This window comes from Equus caballus, chromosome 10 (genome assembly GCF_041296265.1).
Source record: "Equus caballus isolate H_3958 breed thoroughbred chromosome 10, TB-T2T, whole genome shotgun sequence".
Taxonomy (NCBI): domain Eukaryota; kingdom Metazoa; phylum Chordata; class Mammalia; order Perissodactyla; family Equidae; genus Equus; species Equus caballus.
The window spans coordinates 57,811,498-57,819,971 of record NC_091693.1 but is presented as its reverse complement, the minus strand read 5'-3'; the positions used below and the strand labels follow the sequence as shown (position 1 = coordinate 57,819,971).

General features: G+C 44.5%; 1 long non-coding RNA gene across 1 annotated transcript; it reads right to left on the bottom strand.

Annotated features, from left to right (window-relative positions):
• Nucleotides 1-4,014: 4,014 nt before the first annotated feature.
• LOC138916050 (uncharacterized) lies at nt 4,015-8,089 on the bottom strand. The gene is made up of 2 exons (XR_011422685.1): nt 7,676-8,089; nt 4,015-4,374 (listed from the first exon to the last, which is right to left on the bottom strand). It is a non-coding gene; the product is annotated as an uncharacterized lncRNA (long non-coding RNA).
• Nucleotides 8,090-8,474: the final 385 nt, after the last annotated feature.

Sequence of the window (8,474 nt, the reverse complement as noted above, 5' to 3'; positions counted from 1 at the left end):
ATCCATTCTGCTCCGTTTATCTGTCACTAGTTAAGTTGCAAATGATGCGGCGGCTAACAGGGAAATCTTAAATCTTTCATTAGCACAGGGTAGTCTCCAGAGGGCCTGACTTCAACACACGTTTTGGATCTATTCCAAGCTAGGGAGGATATCTTTCAACATTCCCAAAAAACAAAATCAATCCTTTTAGCTCTTAAAGGGCTAAAGTCTTGTTTAGCCTAGAAGGCGAAACCCTCAGGATAGGTCCTGGAATTCTTCATCTTACCAGCTCTTTGCCATCCCTTACTCCCCCTTGGCTGGCCCAGGGTTGGGCCAAGAGCCCAAATCCAGATTTGTGCCATGGGAAATTTATAAAGAGTACGACAAGTCAGATCTTTTGTTGTTTCTTCTCCTTCACATTTTTCTCCAAGGCTAAGGATATACCCAGACTTCCCTTGAAGTACCCCAAGCCCTGGCAAGAACTAGATCGATTTCTGGGCACATGTGGGATGGTTGGAAGCAGGCAGAGGCACATTTTTTCCAGGTCCTTTGCAGAGGTGAGCAGCTCTTTTGGACACCATGTATATTTCCCTCCTTTTACATCTCTCGTCTTGGAAAGTGGAGGCACAGGTTACTAAGCCAGCCACAAGAGGGCAGCAAATGACTTCCATTCTAGCTCTGTTTCTCTGCCACAGAGCTGCTATTTAGTCCAGAAATAAAAATTTGATGCTGATGAGAGGAATGGGACCCGGGTTTCATTTCCCTGCACAGCTTTTGCACATTTCTGGGTATCCTTGTCAGTACAGCTTATCGCTGGAGTGTGGCAAGTCCTGGCTGGTGGTCCCCTGGTCCAGGAACACGGGAGGGGGTAGCCTGTGGGGACCCGGCCATCTCTCCGTTCAGTTTTCAAGGTCAGGATTTGTTCCCTAGGAAAGGAACAAGGCAGCCTACATCTAGTAGAGTATTTGCATATTTTCTTGTTTCAACTTCCCTAGTTCTGAAGGATCCTTCAGTTTGTGCCTCTGACCAAATTATCAGATGTTTCTCAGTTGCCAATCTACCTACAAAGGAGACTAAATGAGGCGGGGATGTCTTGAGGGCAGAGGTCTTTCTCTTGTTGGTCACCATGAGGAATGCCGCTCTGTTAGTGAATGGAATGTGATTATTCCTGTATTACCACCATGTGAGGTGCAGACAGGCCTGGCTCAAATTGGCTCTAACCTGGTATCCTTTGATTGCCTCCTTCTCTATACCCTTCTCTATCATGGGAGGGGCTGTTTATAGTCTCTAAATTTAAGTAAATAAATATTTATTAAGCACCTCCACTGGCAAGTCACTGGGTAGATGCTGAAAGAGCCATCAAATGACACTAATAATAACAATTTATTTATTAAATGTGTATGCTCAGCTCATTTCATGACATTTCATGAATCTTGTAAAAAAAAATCGCCTATGAGGTGGCGGTTATTCCCAATTTGCAGATGAAGAAATTGAGGCTGTGAGAAGTTAAACAATTTATCACTCAACTAATCAAAGGGGAGGAATAGGAATTTGAGCCCAGGCTTGGCTAACTCCTGGACTCTAACTGTGCTGCCATATTGGTTTTCTTCCTAGAAAGGCCTTTCATCTCAAAGACTTTATAATTTAATGTAGTGGTTTGCCAACTTGAGCACACATCAGAATCACCTAGGGAGCCTCAATAATCTGAATGCCAAGGTCTTATCTCAGAGCAGGTAGAGTATGTGTGTGTGTGTCTGTGTGTTTGTGTGTGTGTATGTGTTGGGGTGGGGGGTCCCAAGCTCTGGCATTTTGAAAAGCTCCCCAGATGTTTCCTCTGTGCAACCAGTGTTGAGAAGCCCTTCTCCTGTGGAGGGGAAGGGGTGGATGGTGTGAAGTCCAGGTACCAAAATGAAGGGAGAAGTGTATTTGGGATCACTTGTCAGTGCTGTTAACCCCTATCCAGCAGGCAGTTGACTGCTCCTATCAAGATGAGCACCTGTGTGCAAAAGGAGCTCTCATTTGATAAGTTATATATTTTTTTAGTGCTTGCCCCTTGTGAGGCAGTTTTAAATTTCCATCTGTATTAACCCTTTTAATCCTCACAACAATCTATGGCAGTAGGTCCTACCTTTTCATCAAGTCTAAGATGCTATGCATTCTAAGACGCATCCTCATTTTATGTATGCTAAGAAATAAAGAAAAAACACTCCCAACTAATTGTGTCACCAAAAATTATGATTTTTTTTGGAGATGTTAAAATGTGAGAAAACATGCATCTTAAAATCAGTGAAACATGGTGGTGTCATTTCCACTTATAGATGAGGAGACAAGGCAAAGAAAGCTTAAGTAACGTGTCCAAGATCGCTCAGCTAGGAAGCACTGTGAGCATTTACCATGCCATCAATATTCTTCCTAAACATAATTTTTAATGGCAACATTAAGTTTCATATAAATATATCCTAATTACTTTAATTACTCCCCTAATTTTAGTTGATTATATCTTGCTGTAGGTTTTTATATGCATCTTTTCCCGGGGCATTGCCAACCATGCATTAGACACTGACTATTTTACAGCCAATAATTCAGTTAAATCATCCCCACTGATTCTCCATGTGTCTTATGTGAGATAGATGCTGGGACCTTGTGGGCCTCTGGTAGAGCTTTCTGTTTCTCTCTGCTTTATGTTGAACTATGTGGCTGGGGGGATGCTGATTGGCTGCACATAGTTGGTTTCGTGATCCAGCATCTCTAGTCCATCAGCCTCAGATCCGTTCTCCCCTCTGCCTGCTCTCTGAGACCTAATGACCAATGGTTAAATGGTAAATCAGGTCTTGGGAGCATTGCTTTTCCTTCAGCATTGGGAAGTGATTGAATGATTATGACCTGAGGGGTGAGCACACTTGATGATCAGGAAAAAATTGGAGGGGTGTTTTGATTCTGGGAGAGCTAACCCTTTTCACTGCAAATACCTGCAGACATCCACACGCATGATTCCTGATAAGACGCTGGCACTTCCACAAGAAGCCTGACCAGTTCTTTGTAGAGTCTTTCCTTCTCTTCAGCGATGTGATGCAGCTGGAGTTCAGACCTTGATGAAAGCGACATAGTTTACAGTTTTTGGGGGAATGTGGCAGCTTACCTCAGCTGGTTGAGAGCTTGGTTGGTCACACCTGAAGCAGTCATTGTCTCACTCCGAAGAGAGTGTAGCTGGACCCAGACTTACCTGTTCTTTATCAATTCTCCTCTTTTAGAAGCTAGGTGTTACTGTGTTTATTCCACATGCACTGGGACTGCAGCTGATACACCAATTAACAGCTGGTCGGTCACCTGGAAGTGTTAGTTATTTTCTTTCATATGAGGTAGATTTCTAATAGGTGGGGCTACCTTCTTGAGATCCCAAGACCATTCCCGATTTGCAAGAAGTATATCGTTTCTGTTCTTTATTGTTTTGTAATGAACATTCCCCAAACTTAGGTCTAAAACAATCACCAATTTATTGTCTCTCATTTGGTTCTGTAGGTTGACTGGGCTTGCCTGGGCAGTTCTGCTTGTGTCACTTGGAGTCTCTCATGTGACTGTGGTTAGACGATGAATTGAACTGGAGTCATCTGAACTGGGATGCTGGAAGGGCGGAGCCTCCCTCCCTCTCCACATAGTCTCAGGGCCTCTCCTGTCCATGAGATCTCTCCACCAGCATAGTCAGATTACTTGCACCATGACTCAGGACTCCCAAAAGAGCAAAGGTGGACATGTCCAGGCTTTCTTTAGGGTTAGCCCTGGAACTGGCATAGTGTCACTTCTATTCTTTAGGAAGTCACAGAGCCCGTCTAGATGCAAGGGGAGAGTTAATAAATGACACTCTTATGGGGGACGTACGAAGAATTTGTGGCCGTCTTTAGTCGACCATGTATGTTCACACTTTGGGTGGCCACGCTGGTAAAAGTGGGCTAAGAGGTAGATCATACCCCAAGGATGTTAGGCTGTGCAACAGCTTCCCCTCTGTTGCTTTGATAAAGATGGCAATTGGGTCTTGTATGCATTGGTAGATATTTTATTAGGGAGAAACAGTAAAGTGTAGACAGAAGAGGGTTCTTGGTCATCTTTCTGCTTTCGATGTTGACCATCTAATCCAAGGACAGTGAGGAAAGGTAGGCAATTTTCCTAAAAATGAATTATTACCTCCAGTAGCTATAATTTGTTTGTTGTCATGTCTTGCTCTGTTTTGGCGGTGAAGCTCTTCTCTCAGTTATTGGTGCCCCTGGAGAGCTCACAGCAGAGCCTACTGTTGGGATGAATGATGAGAGGAGGTCTAGTTTTTCCCAGTTAGACTGCATCTCCTAGAGGACAGGGCCTGTCTCTTGGCTACCTTGGTAACTGTAGCACCTGGCACAGGACCTGGCATGGAGCAGACAAGCAATCAATTGGTTTCAGTTGAGCTACAAGTGTAATGAAGGAGAAAGAGAGGGCAAATCTGGGTAAGCATAGATAATGAAAAGCACAAGAGACGAAAAAAAGTAATATTTTCTTATACACAACTTCATATACTGAGGGAAATGGGGCAGAACAGCCATAGGGGAAAGATTGAGACTGAAATCAGGGCAGGATCACAAGAAAAACTTTAGGGATGCTAATAAAAATAGGTAGGACTCAGGAGGGCCAAGTGAGTTTAGGAATAGGGAGATTGTAATGCAGCACAGGCTTCTCAAACTTTCATGTGCAAGGAAATCATATAGAGGTCTTGATAAAATGCAAATTCTTTAGCAATTTGGGGTGGGGTCTGAGAGTCTGCATGTCTAACAAGCTCCCAGATATTGCTGATGCTGCCTGTCCAAGAAAAATCTAGTGGAAAGGAGAAAAATGACCAAAGTGTTCAGGATGCAGAAAAATAGGTGAAGCTCAGAGGTGGTGCTAAAAGATTATGTTAATAGAGCTCACTCTTCTCTGAGCTTACTGTAGGAACATTTCTCTAGCAGGACTATGAAAGATTGTGAGGCAATGCCCTTCCAGAAGGCAGGTGTGTGGGAGTGAATGGGAGAGAAATGTCTCAGATTTTTGTCTATTTGGCACAATTTTGGCAAGTTGAATTCAGATATTTTCTTAAATATTCCCTACTTAACACTTCCCTTTCTCCAGTGCATTGGGATTCCATTTTTCTAGCATCATCTGTGAAATGATCTCAGAGGTTCATTCTTGGGAGAAACAGGGAATTTGCTAATTTTGAAGCTGCTTTGAGATTATGGATAGATGCTATGATAGCCCAAAATTCCTTTGAAGATCAAAATGATCTTTCAAGACCTCAGAAGGTCAACAAAGATGAGAATTACTTGAAAAATCTAACTAAAGACTATTTCCCATTTAAGGCTATTATTTATTTTCATTTTTCTTACATGGCAAGACTTTCATTTGCTCAGTTCAATTTGGTTACCATTCTAAGTAGTGTGAGTTACGTCTACTTCTAAGAATATGCTTCTAGGCTCCCAATAAAATCCTGTTCATCCTAGGGGCACTCAATACTGGCTGACTAAGGGGGAGATTATACCCAAGAAACCAGTGGCCTCCACTGTAGCTACATGGAGGTCCGTGTCTCCATCCCATCTGAGATAGATGGGTCCAAGGCCACCATTACTTCCAGGTGAGAGTTGTGTATAGACTGTAATAGGAGGTTGACACCTCCACAGATTTATGACCCTGAATGAGCCCCAGTCACTGTTCAGACAGACAGTATCTCTTCTTCTGTGATAACCTGGGAGATAGTGGTCAGGGTACAAATTGATGATCCCACTCAAGTTTTGTTGGTGGTTTTTGTGTCATGGCAGTTATTTCAGGTGTACACTCTCAAGCTCTATGAAATGCGGTGTCATGTCTTTCCTGTACGGGAACTGTTGATTTGTAACACTAGGTTTCCAGATAATTGTTTTCCTTGATCTTGCATCGCTGCAAACCACTCCCTGGAAAGCTAATATTGTATCTTCTTTTTCCTCTTTAAAGTGGTCCAGTTTAGATAAGGAAACATGATTTCTGATTCTTATCCAAAGCCTATGCAACCCACTTTGGTTTAGAAAATTGGTCTGTAAATCTTACAGGGTCCAGGATTTTCTTGGGCACTTACATGGTTTCAGGTGGATCAGAAATAGTGCTGCAGCCTGGCCTTAGAATTACAACCCTGCTCCTTGAAGCCAGCCTCTTAACGCTGAACACCGGGCAGTGTCTTAAAATGGAAAGCAGAGGTACCTGGATGTTTTGAACTCTAAAAACAGCTTCTGTTCCATTTCCTTTTTAGCTTAAAGGCCAGTTCTCTCTGACGACAAAGCTTAGTTTGCCCTCTGGGGCTCATCCAGCCCTGCGAAGACAGAGTTTGCCTGCTCTCCAGGGGCCACAGGCAAAGGCAGCCAGATTGGGGCAATGCTGCATCTGCCTTGTCTGTGAAGCTGACTGTGTGGGATACTTGTGGTAGCCAGGTACAGAGAAAGCAACGATGGTATACAGGTTGCTGATGTGCGTGACGTGTCGGGGGGAGAAAACAATAACTGCTACCACTTCTTGTATGCCTACTGCATGCTAGGCTCTGTGCCCTCATCATACCATTGAATTCCCTCAGCAGCCCTGCAAGATAGGCATTATCATTCCCATTCTCAGGAGAAGGGAAACCACAGCTTGGAGAAGGGAAGTCTTAAGCTTTCTGCCAGGGTGACAATGGAAGGACCTGTCAATACAACTAGTTTTAACAGTGGCAAAAAATTAATTGGATTGGTCTCGACTCTCAGCCTCATCCATCCCTTCAGCCTCTTTGTCCTGCCCTCCCCAACCCTGTTTTTCCCCTTAGGGAATCCAGGAAGGCAAGAGGTGAAAAGGAGGAGAAGCAGAAGAAGAGGATGACTTTAGTGGTTCAAGCCAGGAAAAGGACTGTGAACACTCAGAAAGTGGAGATGAATGGAATAAAGTTGTTCTTTCTTGGTCCTCTAGGCCCTGACACACCGGAGCATTTTTTCACTGGAAGGAGACGTGAGTGGCCCAGCCGAATTCTTCTTTGAAATGACATGGAGGGCAGGGGTGGAGGAGATGCTGCCCTGGTAAGCTCTCTTTGGCATCATTGCCAGCACCAAGGGTGCTGTGCCATGCAAGATACAGGGATCTTCTGTTAGTGTAGGGGCTGCTCTCCTAGTCTCTAAAGACAGGCCAGTCGCGGCTATCTTAACATTCAGAATTCAGGTAGTTTTTTCACTTTTTTTTGGCACAGAGAGCCAGACTTTGGGAGAAGCACTTCCTTTCCTTTGTTAGACCTACACGCTGCCCCAGGGGTTAGGATGCTGCTGCATGGTGCTTCACAAAGCAGTGGGATGAGATGCCACAGACCCCGGTTCTGGAAAGTCCAGTCTTCCTTCTGGAATCCTCCATAGCAGCTCTGGGTTTCCAAAACAGCTTGTCTCCTTTCTTTGAAACCAGGGTTATTTGCTAAGCAAAGGTAGCACTATCACATCTCGCTCATGCTCCAAGCAAACATCACTAGCAAATGATCCTCTTAAGCAAGTGCAAGTGGCTGGAGGCAATGCCGGGGGCTGAAAATACAGAATGGCCTAAAACCAAAACAACTGCTCAACCTCAATGCCGCAGCGTCAGAGGACCCCTTCAGATTACTGATGTGGGGAAGGCACCTTAGAACCAGCAGGCTGTTGGAGTGGGAGAAGGGGCTTCTTACCAGATGAGCACATCCTGGGGCACCAAGTCAGTGACTTTGGCTCTTCTGCTCTGTCTGTGGCTGCAGAGAGCCTCAGCACTGGGGCCGCCTTCGATGAGGGTGTAAGAGGACCGGACCTGAGCTGGAAAGGGAAGTGCCTTCTGCATACTCCAGCTCTTTGATTTCAGGAAGCAGTATTCCTGTGAGTCCAATGGACCATTTCCTATCACTTTCAATGAATGACAGAAGTCCCCTGCTACTCAAATGAATGGTCTATGTTTTGATTTTGGAAAAGAAAACCCTTAGATATTTTTCATATAATCCTTGCTCAGTCTTAGCATTCCTGTCAGCAGTTTATTCTAAGTCACAGGAATTCCCTTTCCTGATGGAAGCCTGAGGAAGGCTCTTTACATGGAAGGGATGGCATGGAATGTTGATGGCTGGTGACACTTGTGTTACCAGGTTACTAGTAATACTAGGTAACCAGTGTAATTGGGGCACATAGAACTGTGACTGTGTAAGGATTCAAGCTTCTCAACCATTGAGCTATTTGTCTGTAGGGCGGGCGTGTTTTCAGATGACTGTTGGAATGGTCCACGGGATTTGATGTTTGTGTTTTTCTGGAAGCCCATCTCAGTTCTCCTCTCTCTTCACTGGAGTCATTAGGGTCCTGTTTGCTTCTCAGGTTGTCTTCTTTCCAGCCTCTGTTGTCTCTTCTCCCCAAGGCTGGATCTTCTGAACACAACTGTAGTCTCAGCTCTGCCCTGGGCTTGAGGACTAATCCCACTTGCAGGCAGTAGGGATTTGAGGAGTTTCAAGT